This window comes from Zalophus californianus, chromosome 12 (genome assembly GCF_009762305.2).
Source record: "Zalophus californianus isolate mZalCal1 chromosome 12, mZalCal1.pri.v2, whole genome shotgun sequence".
NCBI lineage: Eukaryota > Metazoa > Chordata > Mammalia > Carnivora > Otariidae > Zalophus > Zalophus californianus.
In genome coordinates, this window is record NC_045606.1 from 5393829 (window position 1) to 5410029 (window position 16201).

Consider the following 16201-nt stretch of genomic DNA (forward strand, 5'->3'; position numbering starts at 1 on the left):
TTAGAGAGAGAGAGAGAGTGCAGACATGCAAGTGGGGGGGGCAGAGGGAGAGGGAGAAAGAGAGAGAATCTCAAGGAGTTTCCCCACTGAGCATGGAGCCTGTACCTGGGCTTGAGTCTGATGCTTAAACAACTGAGTCACCCAGGTGCTCCCACCCCCCCCAGCTTTTTTCTTCTTTTAATAGTAGACTATTCTTAAATAATCTTAACTTAATAAATACAATTGAAAATGAAGCAGTATCACTGCAATTTTCACTCTCTTCCCATCTTTCATGTCATTTTTGTGTAGCATTTTAATGCTATTTCATTTTTAATCCTTTTGAAATAACAACTCTAATTATTATAGTGTTTCAAATCAACAAATATTTAGATTTATTTACAAGTCTACCAATAATTTATGTGCTCACTATGGCTTCTTGCATTCACTCACTTTCTTTCTTTGTACAAGGTCCTTCTTACTGAAGGATCATTTTCAGTTACAGGCTGGGCTCAGTGTGAGGCAAGGAAGGCACAGAAGAGAAGCAGAATGTGCCAACCATTGTCACTGAGTTCCAGGTTCAAAGCACTGTGGTCTGAAAATATGCAAGGAGTGATCCAAACTTTTGGTACTAGTTGAGAGACCTGATTTGTGACCTAATATGTAATCTATTCTGGAGAATGTTCCATGTGCACTGGAGAAGAATGTGTATTCCATTGCTTTGGGATGGAGTGTTCTGAATATATCTTTGAAGTCCATCTGGTCCAGTGTGTCATTCAAAGCCCTTGTTTCCTTGCTGATCTTCTGCTTAGATGTGTCCATTGCAGTGAGTGGGTATTAAAGTCCCATACTATTATTGTATTATTATAAATGTGTTTCTTTAATTTTGTTATTAATTTGTTTATATGATTAGCTGCTCCTATGTTAGGGGCATAAATATTTACAATTGTTAGATCTTCTTCTTGGATAGACCCTCTAATTATGATGTAGTGTCCTTCCTCATCTCTTATTACAGTCTTTAGTTTAAAATCTAATTTCTTTGAGATAAGTATTGCCACAAGAGGAAATTGGGAAAGAAATCACATACATGGAAGCTAAAGAGCATCCTACTAAAGAATGAATGGATCAACAAGGAAATTAAAGAAGAATAAAAAAACTTCATGGAAATAAATGAAAATGAAAACAAAACTGTTCAAAACCTTTGGGATGCAGCAAAGATGGTCCTTAAGGGGAAGTATATAGTAATAGAAACCTTTCTCAAGAAACAAGAAAGGTCTCAAATACACAACCTAACCTTACACCTAAAGGAGCTAGAGAAAGAACATTAAACAAAGCCTAAACCCATTAGGAGAAGAGAATTAATAAAGATTAGAGCAGAAATCAGTGAAATAGAAACTGAAAGAATAGTAGAACAGATTAATGAAACTAGGAGCTGATTCTTTGAATTAATAAGGTTAATAAACCCCTGGCCAGATGGATCAAAAAGAAAAGAGAAAGGACCCCCCCCAAAAAATAAAACCATGAATGAAAGTGGAGAGATTACAACCAACACTGAAGAAATACAAACAATTATAAGAACATATTATGAGCAACTCTATGCCAAAAAATTAGGCAACCTGGAAGAAATGGTTGCATTCCTAGCAATGTGTAAACTACCAAAACCGAAACAGGAAGAATTAGAAAACCTGAACAGACCCATATGCAGCAAGGAAATTGAAGCAGTGATCAAAAATCCCTCAACAAATAAGAGCCCAGGGCCAGAAGGCTTCCCAGGGGCATTCTACCAAACATTTAAAGAAGAATTAATAAGTATTCTGAAGCTGTTTCAAAAAATAGAAATGGAACAAAAATTTCCAAACCCTTTCTAGGAGGCCAGCATTACCTTGATCCCAAAACCAGACAAAGACTACACCAAAAAGGAGAATTACAGACCAATATCCTTGATGAACATGGATGCCAAAATTCTCACCAAGATACTAACCAATAGTATCCAACAGTACATTAAAAGGATTATTCACCATGACCAAGTGGGATTTATTCCTGAGTTGCAAGGATGGTTCAACATTCTCAGATCAATCAATGGGATACATCACATTAATAGAAGAAAGGATAAGAACCACATGATCCTCTCAATAGATGCAGAAAAAGCATTTGACAAAGTACAGCATCCTTTCTTGATTAAAACTCTTCACAGTGTAGGGATAGAGGGAACATACCTCAATATCATAAAAGCCATCTATGAAAAGCCCACAGAGAATATCATTCTCAGTGGGGAAAAACTGAGAACTTTTTCCCTAAGGTCAGGAACATGACAAGGATGTCCACTATCACCACTGTTGTTCAACGTAGTACTGGAAGTCCTAGCCTCAGCAGACAACAAAAAGAAATAAAAGGCATCCAAATTGTCAAAGAAGAACTCAGACTCTCACTCTTCACAGATGACATGATACTCTATGTGGAAAACCCAAAAGACTCCACCCAAAAATTGATAGAACTCATACAGGAATTCGGCAACATGGCAGGATACAAAATCAAACCCCAGAAATCAGTTGCATTTCTATACACAGATAATGAGGCAGAAGAAAGAGACATGAAAAAGTTGATCCCATTTACAATTGCACCAAAAACCATTAGATACCTAGGAATATACCTAACCAAAGAGGCAAAGGATCTGTACTCAGAAAACCATAGAACAGTCATGAAAGGAATTGGAAAGAAATGGAAAAAATGTTCCATGGTCATGGATTGGAAGAACAAATATTGTTAAATTGTCTATGCTCCCTAGAGCAATCTCTACATTCAGTTAAATCCCTATCAAAATGCCATTAACTTTTTTCACATAGCTGAAACCAATAACCCTTAAATTTGTATGGAACCAGAAAAGATCCTGAATACCCAAAGGAATGTTGAAAAAGAAAACTAAAGCTGGTGGCGTCACAATTCTGGACTTCAAGCTCTATTACAAAGCTTTAATCATCAAGATAGTATGGTACTGGCACAAAAACAGGCACATAGATCAATGGAACAGAATAGAAAACCCAGAAATGGACCCTCATCTCTATGGTCAACTAATCTTCATCAAATAAGGAAAGAATATCTAATGGAAAAAGGACAGTTGCTTCAACAAATTGTGTTGGGAAAATTGGACTGCTACATGCAGAAGATAGAAACTGGACCATTTCTTACACCATACACAAAAATAGACTCAAAATGGGTGGAAGACCTAAGTGTGAGACAGGAATCCATAAAAATCCTAGAGGAGAACACAGGCAGCAACCTCTCTGTCCTGGGCCACAGCAACTTCTTACTAGACAAGGCTCCAAAGGCAAGGGAAACAAAGGCAAAAATGAACTATTGGGACTTCATCAGGATAAAAAGCTTTTGCACAGCAAGGGAAACAGTCGACAAAACCAAAAGACAACCGATAGAATGGGAGAAGATATTTGCAAATGACATATCAGATCAAGGGCTAGTATCCAAAATTAATAAAGAACTTACCAAACTCAACACCCAAAGAACAAATAATTCAATCAAGAAATGGGCAGAAGAGACGAACAGATATTTCTCCAAAGAAGAGATACAAAAGGCAACAGATACATGAAAAAATAGTCAACATCATTCGGCATCAGGGAAATCCAAATCAAAACCACAATGAGACACCACTTCACACCAGTCAGAATGGTTAAAATTAACAAGTCAAGAAACTAGAGATGTTGGCAAGGATGTGGAGAAAGGGAAACCCTCTTAGGCTGTTGGGACTATAAGCTGGTGCAGCCACTCTGGAAAACAGTATGGAGGTTCCTCAAAAAGTTGAAAATAGAGCTACTCTATGATCCAGCAATTACACTACTATGGATTTACCCCAAAGATACAAATATAGTGATTAGAAGGGGCACCTGCACCCCAGTGTTTATAGCAGCACTGTCCAAAATAGCCAAATGATGGAAAGAGCCCAGATGTCCATCAACAGATGAATGGATTAAGAAGATGTGGTATATGTATACAATGGAATACTACTCAGCAATCAAAAAAATGAAATCTTGCCATTCGCAATGATGTGGCTGGAACTAGAGGGTATTATGCTAAGCAAAATAAGTCAATCAGAGAAAGACAATTATCATATGATCTCACTCATATGTGGAATTTAAGAGACAAAAGAGATGCTTATAGGGAAAGAGAGGAAAAAAATAAAACAAGATGAAATCAGAGAGGGAGACAAACCATAAGAGACTCTTAATCATAAGAAACAAACTGAAGTTTACTGGAGGGGATGGGGATGGGGAGGTGGGGTAACTGGGTGATATGTGGACATTAAGAAGGGCATGTGATGTAATGAGTACTAGGTATTATTAAAAACTAATGAATCACTGACCTTTACTCCTGAAACTAATAATACATTATATGTTAATTAATTGAATTTCAATAAAAAAAGAGCATGTGCTCTTTGGCACAAGGATTATTTTAAGCGGATTATTTTGACCAACTGTAGACATAGGAGAAGCTCTGACAAGAGAATAGGAGTTACCCTTTTGTAAACAAAATTTACATTTCCAAAGGAAATTTACATTAGATAAGGGGCCAGCTTTCCCAGAAGACAGCTATTCCCAGAGATCACTTTTTCCTTGGAGAGATTTACCTGCAAGGCAGGGCAATCTTTGTTTACCAAACATTTCCTCTTGTCACTGTCTTATGAATTGCCTTCCCGTTTTGAAGCCATGGATTCTTGTCCCTTTCTTTAGCTCAGGATGATCTATAAGCCTCAAGATCTAGCTGCCTTTTGAGTCTCCTAGATCTTTGTGGGATTCTCTACATACAAACATAATTAAAATCTTTTTTTCTCTTGTTAATTTCTCATATGTCAGTTTAATTCTTGGACCAGCCATAGAACGTTGAATGGTAGAAGGGAAGATTTTTCCTCCCCTACAGCATTCACCTTGGGCACAAACTGTAAGAGGGGGAGAAAAAACTCGGTTTTCAAGATAAATAATATATTAATTCAACACTGTGAAAAAATAAAATTTAATGAAAAACCTTCATGGAGATAAAATATCAACATTTTATATGAAGACAGGCTGTTGCTTGTTTGTTTCATGGCCTCCTGTTATTCTGCAACAAGAACAGGCATTTCCCATTAGCCTCTAGCCCCTGGCACATGAAGCAGGAGAAACCACCTGCAGGAACTGATTGTTTGGGTATTGTGACTCTCCTGTGACTTTTGGTTTGTGTACTTGGGTGTGGATTTGAGTCACATTTTGAAACAGGTATGCCTTGTGGGATTCTAAATCACCAATGGCAGGATGACAGATCCTTTAAATTTAGAAGGCAATCACACAGAGGTGCCTGGGTGGCTCAGTCAATTAAGCGTCTGCTTTTGGCTCAGGTCATGATCCCAGGGTCCTGGGATCGAGTCCCACATTGGGCTCCCTGCTCAGCGGGGAGTCTACTTCTCCCTCTCCCTCTCCCTTCCTCCTGCTTGTGCTCTCTCTCAAATAAGTAAATAAAATCTTAAAAAAAAAAAAAAAAGAAAGAAGAAAGCTCTTATACTAAACAAATGTCCTATGGGTACCCATAGGAGGGTCAACTTAATAGAAGGGGAAAAAGCCTCATGGTTTACTTAAAATATTCCTTTGATAAAATTAAAAAGCAAACCTGAGATTTAAAACAAAAATTAAATCCACACACACTGTAAACCCTCCCCCACTGTTTTAAAATGTCTCCTGCTGCCAGGAGAATTTAATGTTGGTTCTGGTCAAAAACCAGGTTATAGGCAAATATTGCCCCAAACTGCCTCTTAGAGCAGCTCTTTTGGAAAGCTCTCATCCTTTCTTCCCTCCTTTGAGATGTAATTTATGGACCACCCAACACTGCCTTCTCAAGGGCCTGAAAGCTATCTCTTTTAAAGGAAAGCATCTGAGGTTCTTAACTCTGGATCCCAGTCAGAAAGACGCATTGCTTCAACTTCTCACTTGACTCAATCAGTGAGATAAAGGGGTTAAAGCCGCAGCCTCCATGAGGCTATATATCAAGAAAAAAAACCTTAAAAGTCACCCCCACAAATATTGATAAAAACCTCAGCCTTCATTTTGAATACATAACACACATGAACTTGTTCTATCTGCCAGAAACATAATTTGGATTAAAAAAAATGAGGCAAAGATGTTGGTCAACTTATATAATTAGTGAGTTCTGTATTTGTAGCTGACTCATGGCCAAAACCTGAGCATGAAATCCATGTAATCTGCTTGCATCCGTCTGCATGTTTATATATATATAATATATGTATATTATATATACATATATATGTGTGTGTGACTTTTCTGACCTCCAGAAGACATTACCAATGAATAAAGGAGTTCTATTCTAAATTGGCTTAGAGAAAAATAAATGGTTATAAATTAATTATTTTTAAAACTTCCAGGAATATACAAAACAACTCAAATACTTTCCAAGTTCACATGAACTGGATACATCTTTTGTAAATAAAACTAGTTTAATAGTATTGGTTAATAAAAACAGGTATGTTTAAAGTTTCCAGTATTAAATACAATGCAGAAATGCATTTTTTTCCTACTCAGGTTTACCAGTCAAATAAGCTAATATTATAGTTACTACATGTTTAAGATTATAAAACATAGGTTTGATGTTAATCAAATTGAGTCATTGTTCTGACAAACTTTATTTCAACAATGACTATGTTTTATAAAATGTCTGCATAAAGGTAGTTCCCAAAATCTTTTGGTGACTTGAAATTTTAGAGTTATACCAAATTAAATGACAGATATTCACTGAATATTCAGAACATTTCTTAGTAAGATAAAATATTCAAACATAGTGGACCTAAGTTTAAGTTTTTATACTTTTGGCTTTTCAATTTTTATAGGGAGATGAAAGGTATTTGGGCATAATTAATAAATGTGTTCATTTGCCACATCAATAAACAGCATTATAAAAAGGCACAGCCTCTAGAGATTATATTATGTTCAACATTTGCTAATCTACTACAAAATGACGATAGCTGACAGACACTTTGCATTTGTCTACTTTCTAGATTTGTCTGGAAAATAAAGGATACTAAGAAGTAACATTTATAGGGGTGCCTGGGTGGCTCGGTCAGATCAAGCCCCGCACTGGGCTCCCTGCTCAGTGGGGAGGGGACCTGCTTCTCCCTCTGCCTCTCCCCCTGCTCATGTACCTGTGCTTGCTTGTGAGCTCTCTCAAATAAATAAAATCTAAAAAAAAAAAAAGAAGTAACATTTATAATCAATCGATAGAAATTAGACTTCTAAAATAATAAGGGTGAAAGTAAATAATTTTGTAAGCAAAGTGTGCAAGGAAAATAAGGTGAGTTTTGGGTAAGGACAAGAATACAATGTATGCAATACGAAGGATCAATTGTTAAGAAAATTAAAGGAAAGTAACTTTTGTTCTTAGATGACTGTTTAGAAATTAAAGACTGTTATGGAATGAAAAAAATAAGACACAACTGCAAGGTTTATGGATAAAAGAAAAGGGAGGAAAAGAGAGAGAGTCCTATCTTGTATGGTCAAACCAGCCCAGATTGAATGGATTTGTTGTAAACTGTAAAATGAGCTTCAGTATCTCGAGTGAACCAATGCTTAAGCTGACTTTGGTTTTCTTTGTAAAGTTTTCCTGAAATGTTGGTCTGCTTCTAACAAGAGACTGTAAAGGTTTTTCTTTAGCTTTTGAGTAATTTGCATAAGAAACAATAATTAATTTAGGCAAACCTAGTTCTCCCAGTAATGAAAGAACTATACATATATTTTTAAAGATTTTATTTATTTATCTGACAGAGAGAGAGACAGCAAGAGAGGGAACACAAGCAGGGGGAGTGGGAGAGGGAGAAGCAGGCTCTCCCCTGAGCAGGGAGCCCGATGCGGGGCTCGATCCCAGGACCCCGGGATCATGACCTCAGCCGAAGGCAGACGCTTAATGACAGAGCCACCCAGGCGCCCCGAACTATATATTTTTTATCATATGATCTTCTATACTTATTTTTGAAATCATTTATAGTTACTTTGGCTAAATGGGTAACTAAATGCTGTTCAACACTGGCCTGTGATCTTCTCTAATCAAATGTTGAGACCTCTTAACCTTTTGACAACTTCCCCAAATCAAATTCTAAATGGAATCCTCTTGACCTTGAGATTTTGCAGAGGGTCCCTGGAAAATCTCCACTTATTCTCTTGCCTTTTAAAAAAAGAGTGTTAAACTAGTCGGGTTTGTTTGATACATTAAATTGTCAAATTGTTAAATTGTCATATGGTAAATTGCATAAACTTCACTCACTATGTTCAATTTATATGGACATATGTTATTAATATAAGTATTTTAGAAATTATATAAAGTTCCTAGAAATTTATCAATGTCCTTGCTGTCCACAGTATGTCCTGATGTAATGTTATCGGTCAATTATTGCCTTAAAATGTTGTATGTCACAGAGGCAACCAAATTTCCTTGTCAATTGCATTGTAATGTACTCTCATCAGATCTTTAACCAAGAGAATGTTAAAGCTATTGACATACAGTTATTGTTTTATTCCGGAGCTTCTCTGAAATTTCCTACAGGCCAGATGCTTGTTTGCAACAAAAGGAAGGCTTCTGGAGCCTCCTTCCTGGAAAGGACTCTGGCAGTCACTTTGAGGTGCAGGCTTCTGACGGCATTACTATCTTTGATATATCACTGGACTGAGTAAGGATTTCCAGAACCCATAAAAAGCTGATGGGTTTGTGAAATTACTAACCCAAGATCCAACAGGACTGGAGTTAACCACATGGGACTAAGATGACTGCTAAAAAATAATTATGATTCTTTTTATGACTTTTGCTTAGAATACTGCTGTTTTGTTCACGTCTTATTTTATGAATTTAAGCAACACCTTTTCTCTTTTCTCCTAAGTTCTATAACTTAACAGCAAATTAGTAGATCATACTTTTAAAAATAGAAATAAAACATTTATGTTTCTCCCTATTTGATCCCTCCAGAATTCAGAAATTCTTAAGGAATATTTTTATATTCTTGACAATATTGTTACTGTATAACTTCAGTAAGAATCTCTTCTCCTAAAGGGAACCCCTGTGCACTGCTGGTGGGAATGTAAACTGGTGCAGCCACTGTGGAAAACACCATGGAGGTTTCTCAAATAATTACAAATAGAAATACCATATGATACAGCCACCACATTTTTTCTAAAGTCTATTTCTTTATTTGAGAGAGAGCAAGTGCAAGCAGGAGGAGGGTCAGAGGCAGAGGGAGAGAGAGAATCTCAGGCAGACTCCACGCTGAGCGCGGAGCCCTATGTGGAGCTCGACTCCACCACCCTGAGATCATTACTGGATCTGAAACCAAGAGCCGGATGCTTAACAGACTGAGCCATCCAGGCTCCCTGAACCACCCCACTTTTGAATATATATCTGAAAAAAATGAAATTCCTATCCCCAGCAGATGTCAGCAGACCCCACCCCCCACCGTGTTCACTGCAGAATTATCCATAACAGCCAAGACATGAAAACAATGTAACTGTCCATTGACTGATGAATGGGTAAAGAAAGTGATTTATACAATGTTCTATGTCAATTATACCTCGATAAAACTGAAAAAGAAAAAGAATCTGTTCTCCTCACCATAGGATATAATTGATAGCATCGGTTATATCACCAAGGTTTGACTGGAAAGCCACACTTGAATTTGATGTTTGTCAACTCCAATGTGACCAGCTTTAAGGATCTGAGGTTGACTTTGTGAAGCCAGTGCTCACAAAACCCTCTTTTTTAAAAAAAAATATTTATTGTTATGTTAATCACCATACATTACACCATTAGTTTTTGATGTAGTGTTCCATGATTCATTGTTTGTGCATAACACCCAGTGCTCCATGCAGAATGTGCCCTCTTTAATACCCATCACCAGGCTGACCCATCCCCCCACCGCCCTCCCCTCTAGAACCCTCAGTTTGTTTCTCAGAGTCCATCGTCTCTCATGGTTCGTCTTGCCCTCCGATTTAGTCCCCTTCATTCTTCGCCTCCTGCTATCTTCTTCTTTTTCTTTTTTCTTAACATATGTTGCATTATTTGTTTCAGAAGTACAGATCTGTGGTTCAACAGTCTTGCACAATTCACAGAGCTCACCATAGCACATACCCTCCCCAATGTCCATCACCCAACCACCCCATCCCTCCCCCCCCCCACTCCAGCAACTCTGTTTCGTTTTTTTTTTTTTTTTTAAAGATTTTATTTATTTATTTGGGAGAGAGAATGAGAGATAGAAAGCACGGGAAGGAAGAGGGTCAGAGGGAGAAGCAGACTCCCTGCTGAGCGGGGAGCCCGATGCGGGACTCGATCCAGGGACTCCAGGATCATGACCTGAGCCGAAGGCAGTCGCTTAACCAACTGAGCCACCCAGGTGCCCTCCAGCAACTCTGTTTCCTGAGATTAAGAATCCCTCATATCAGTGAGGTCATATGATACATGTCTTTCTCTGATTGACTTATTTCACTCAGCATAACACCCTCCAGTTCCATCCACATCGTTGCAAATGGCAAGATCTCATTCCTTTTGATGGCTGCATAATATTCCATTGTGTATATATACCTCCTCTTCTTTATCCATTCATCTGTCGATGGACATCTTGGCTCTTTCCACAGTTTGGCTATTGTGGACATTGCTGCTATAAACATGGGGGTGCACATACCCCTTCGGATCCCTACATTTGTATCTTTGGGGTAAATACCCAGGAGTGCAATTGCTGGATCATATGGTAGCTCTATTTTCAACTGTTTGAGGAACCTCCATGCTGTTTTCCAGAGGGATTGCACCAGCTTGCATTCCCACCAACAGTGTAGGAGAGTTCCCCTTTATCTGCATCCCGCCAACATCTGTCATTTCCTGACTTATTAATTTTAGCCATTCTGACTGGTGTGAGGTGGTATCTCATTGAGGATTTGATTTGGATTTCCCTGATGCCGAGTGATGTTGAGCACTTTTTCATGTGTCTGTTGGCCAGTTGGATGTCTTCTTTGGAAAAATGTCTGTTCATGGCTTCTGCCCATTTCTTGAAGGGATTATTTGTTCTTTGGGTGTTGAGTTTGATAAGTTCTTTATAGATTTTGGATACTAGCCCTTTATCTGATATGTCATTTCCAAATATTTTCTCCCATTCTGTCGGTTGTCTTTTGGTTTTGTTCACTGTTTCCTTTGCTGTGCAAAAGCTTTTTATCTTGATGAAATCCCAATAGTTCATTTTTGCCCTTGCTTCCCTTGCCTTTGGCGATGTTTCTAGGAAGAAGTTGCTGAGGCTGAGCTCGAAGAGATTGCTACCTGTGTTCTCTTTTAGGATTTTGATGGACTCCTGTCTCACGTTTAGGTCTTTCAACCATTTGGAGTCTATTTTTGTGTGTGGTGTAAGGAAATGGTCCAGTTTCATTCTTCTGCATGCGGCTGTGTAATTTTCCCAACACCATTTGTTGAAGAGACTGTCTTTTTTCAATTGGACATTCTTTCCTGCTTTGTCGAAGATGAGTTGACCATAGAGTTGAGGGTCCATTTCTGGGCTCTCGATTCTGTTCCATTGATCTATGTGTCTGTTTGTGTGCCAGTACCATACTGTCTTGATGATGACAGCTTGTAATCGAGCTTGAAGTCTGGAATGGTGATGCCGCCAGCTTTGCTTTTCTTCTTCAAGATTCCCCTGGCTATTCGGGGTCTCTTCTAGTTCCATACAAATTTTAGGATTATTTGTTCCATTTCTTTGAAAAAAGGGGATGGTATTCTGATGGGGATTGCATTGAATGTGTAGATTGCTCTAGGTAGCATTGACATCTTCACAATGTTTGTTCTTCCAATCCATGAGCATGGAACGTTTTTCTATTTCTTTGTGTCTTCTTCAAATTCTTTCATGAGTATTTTATAGTTTTCTGAGTACAAATCCTTTGCCTCTTTGGTTAAATTTATTCCTAGGTATCTTTTGGTTTTGGATGCAATTGTACATGGGATCGACTCCTTGATTTGTCTCTCTTCTGTCTTGTTGGTGTATAGGAATGCCACTGATTTCTGTGCATTGATTTTATATCCTGCCCCATTACTGAATTCCTGTATGAGTTCTAGAAGTTTTGGGGTGGAGTCTTTTGGGTTTTCCAAATACAGGATCATATCATCTGCAAAGAGTGAGAGTTTGACTTCCTCCTTGTCGATTTGGATGCCTTTGATTTCTTTTTGTTGTTGATTGCTGTGGCTAGGACTTCTAATAATATGTTGAATAGCAGTGGTGAGAGTGCACATCCCTGCTATGTTCCTGACCTTAGGGGAAAAGCTCTCAGCTTTTCCCCATTGAGAATGATATTCGCTGTAGGTTTTTCATAGATGGCTTTTATGATATTGAGGTATGTACCTTCTATCCCTATACTCTGAAGAGTTTTGATCAAGAAAGGATGCTGTTCTGTGTCAAATGCTTTTCTGCATCTATTGAGAGGATCATATGATTCTTGTTCTTTCTTTTGTTAATGTATTGTATCACATTGATTGATTTGTGGATGTTGAACCAACCTTGCAGCCCAGGGATAAATGCCACTTGGTTATGGTGAATAATCTTTTAATGGACTGTTGGATCCTATTGGCTAGTATTGTGGTGAAAATTTTTGCATCCATGTTCATCAAGGATATTGCTCTGTAATTCTCCTTTTTGATGGGGTCTTTGTCTGGTTTTGGGATCAAGGTAATGCTGGCTTCATAAAATGAGTTTGGAAGTTTTCCTTCCATTTCTATTTTTTGGAACAGTTTCAGGGTAATAGGTATTAATTCTTCTTGAAATGTCTGATAGAATTCCCCTGGGAAGCCATCTGGCCCTGGGCCTTTGTTTGTTGGGAGATTTTCGATGACTGTTTCAATTTCCTTAGGGGCTATAGGTCTGTTCAGGTTTTCTATTTCTTCCTGGTTCAATTTTGGTAGTTGAAACATCTCTAGGAATGCACCCATTTCTTCCAGGTTACCTAATTTGCTGGCATAGAGTTGCTCATAATATGTTCTTATAATTGTTTGTATTTCTTTGGTGTTGCTTGTGATCTCTCCTCTTTCATTCATGATTTTGTTGATTTGGGTTATTTCTCTCTTCTTTTTGATAAGTCTGGCCAGGGTTTTATCAATCTTGTTCATTCTTTCAAAGAACCAGCTCCTAGTTTCGTTGATCTGTTCTACTGTTCTTTTGGTTTCTGTTTCATTGATTTCTGCTCTGATCTTTATTATTCCTCTTCTCCTGCTGGGTTTAGGCTTTATTTGCTGTTCTTTCTCCAGCTCCTTTAGGTGTAGGGTTAGGTTGTGTATTTGAGACCTTTCTTGTTTCTTGAGAAAGGCTTGTATTGCTCTATACTTTCCTCTCAGGACTGCCTTTGCTGTATCCCAAAGATTTTGAACAGTTGTGTTTTCATTTTCATTGGTTTCCATGAATTTTTTTAATTCTTCTTTAATTTCCTGGTTAACCTATTCATTCTTTAGTAGGATGCTCTTTAGTCTCCATGGATTTGAGTTCTTTCTGACTTTCCTCTTGTGATTGAGTTCTAGTTTCAAAGCATTGTGGTCTGAAAATATGCAGGGAATAGTCCCAATCTTTTCGTACCAGTTGAGACCTGATTTGTGACCTAGGATGTGATCAATTCTGGAGAATGTTCAATGGGCACTAGAGAAGAATGTGTATTCCGTTGCTTTGGGATGGAATGTTCTGAGTATGTCTGTGAAGTCTATTTGGTCCAGTGTGTCATTTAAAGTCTTTATTTCCTTGTTGATCTTCTGCTTAGATGATCTGTCCATTTCAGTCAGGGGGGTGTTAAATCCCCCACTATTATTGTATTGTTGTCAATGTGTTTCTTTGCTTTTGTTATTAATTGCCTTATATAATTGGCTGCTCCTATGTTCGGGGCATAGACATTTACAATTGTTAGATCTTCTTGTTGGATAGACCCATTAAGTAGGATATAGTGTCCTTCTTCATCTCTTATTACAGTCTTTGTGTTAAAATCTCAGTTGTCTGATATAAGGATTACCACCCCAGCTTTCTTTTGGTGTCCATTAGCATGGTAAATGGTTTTCCACCCCCTCACTTTCAATCTGGGGGTTTCTTTGGGTCTAAAATGAGTCTCTTGCAGACAGCATATGGATGGGTCTTGTTTTTTAATCCAATATGATAGCCTGTGTCTTTTGATTGGGGCATTAAGCCCATTTACATTCAGGGTAACTATTGAAAGGTATGAATTTAGTGCCATTGTATTGCCTGTAAGATGACTGTTACTGTATATTGTCTCTGTTCCTTTCTTGTCTATGCTGCTTTTAGGCTCTCTCTTTGCTTAGAGGACCCCTTTCTATATTTCTTATAGGGCTGGTTTCGTGTTTGCAAATTCCTTTATTTTTTTTGTTTTTCCTGGAAGCTTTTTCTCTCTCCTTCTATTTTCAATGAGAGCCTAGCTGGATATAGTATTCTTGGCTGCAGATTTTTCTCATTTATTGCTCTCAAGATCTCATGCCAGTAGTTTCTGGCCTGCCGGGTCTCTGTGGATAGGTCTGTTGCCAATCTAATATTTCTACCATTGTAGCTTATATATCTCTTCTCCCGAGCTGCTTTCAGGATTTTCTCTTTGTCTCTGAGACTCGTATTAGATGTCGGGGTGTTGACCTATATTTATTGATTTTGAGAGGGGTTCTCTGTGCCTCCTGGATTTTGATGCCTGTTTCCTTCCCCACATTAGGGAAGTTCTCTGCTATTATTTGCTCCAATATACCTTCTGCCCCTCTCTCTCTTTCTTCTTCTTCTGGGATCTCAATTATTCTAATGTTGTTTCATCTTATCGTATCGCTTATCTCTCGAATTCTGCCCTCGTGATCCTGTAGTTGTTTCTCTCTCTTTTTCTCAGCCTCTTTATTTTCCATCATTTGGTCTTCTATATCACCGATTCTCTCTTCTGCCTCATTTATCCTAGCAGTTAGTGCCCCCATTTTGGATTGCACCTCATTAAAAGCCTTTTTGATTTCGACTTGGTTAGATTTTAGTTCTTTATTTCTCCAGAAAGCGTTTCTCTAATATCTTCCACGCTTTTTTTCAAGCCCAGCTAGTATCTTTAAAGTCATGATTCTGAACTCTAGGTCCGACATCGTAGTAATGTCCATATTGTGTAGGTCCCTGGCAAACGGTACTACCTCTTGTTCTTTTTGCTGAGGTGATTTTTTTCGTCTTGTCATTTTGTCCAGAGGAGAATAGATGAATGAGAGAACAAAATGCTAACAGGTTTACAACGTCCCCAGCAAATATATTGTATACAAATCAGAAAAGACCTGAAACCAGGGGAAAAGAAAGGGAAAGAAAGAAAAAAGGAAGAGTCAAAAAAGGAGAAAGATAAAAACAAAAACAGAACAATACAAAAAAAACAGAATATGATCAAATATGATCAGGCTAGTGCATAGATCAGTGCCATACACTAGATTTTGGGGATATTTTGGTCTGTTAGAAAAAAGTGCCTCCTAAAATTTAAAGGAGGAAAGACTTATATATGTACAAAATAAGGGTTGATGCAATGAAGGGATGGACGATGACTATAATGATGAAAATTATAAAATATTTTATAAAAGGAATTGATAAGAATTTGTTTGAGAAAGAAAGAAGATTTAAAAAAAAAGAAAAAAAAAAGGGAGAGAATGTGATCAGGTAGGAGACTAGAACAAAGCCATACTCTAGTGATTTAGGGTATATTTTGATCTCTTAGAAGAAATTGTGTCTCAAAATTTTAAAGAGAGAACAAGTTATATATATATATATGCCAAAAACCAGGGTAACTACTATGAAGGGATCAAATATGACCAAAAAAGTGAAAAATAAAAAATGTTTTTTTTTAAAAGGGATTGAGAAGATGTTGGTTGAAAAGGGGAAAAAGAAGAATTAAAAAAAAAAGTTAAAAAAATTAACTTTGAAAAACTAATATCATGGTAAAAAAGCCATGGATTCTATGTGCAGTATTCCCCTAGCGCTGGAGTTCTCCCGTCCTCCTTGATCGGTAAACTTGGTCTTGGCTTGCTGGCTGTTCGTGCTGATCTTCTGGGGGAGGGGCCTGTTGCCGTGGTTCCCAAATGTCTTTGCCGGAGGCGGAACTGCCCCGCCCTTGTCGGTCCGGGCTAAGCAAGCTGCTCGGGTTTGCTCTCGGGAGCTTTTGTTCCCTGCAAGCTCTCGGTACAG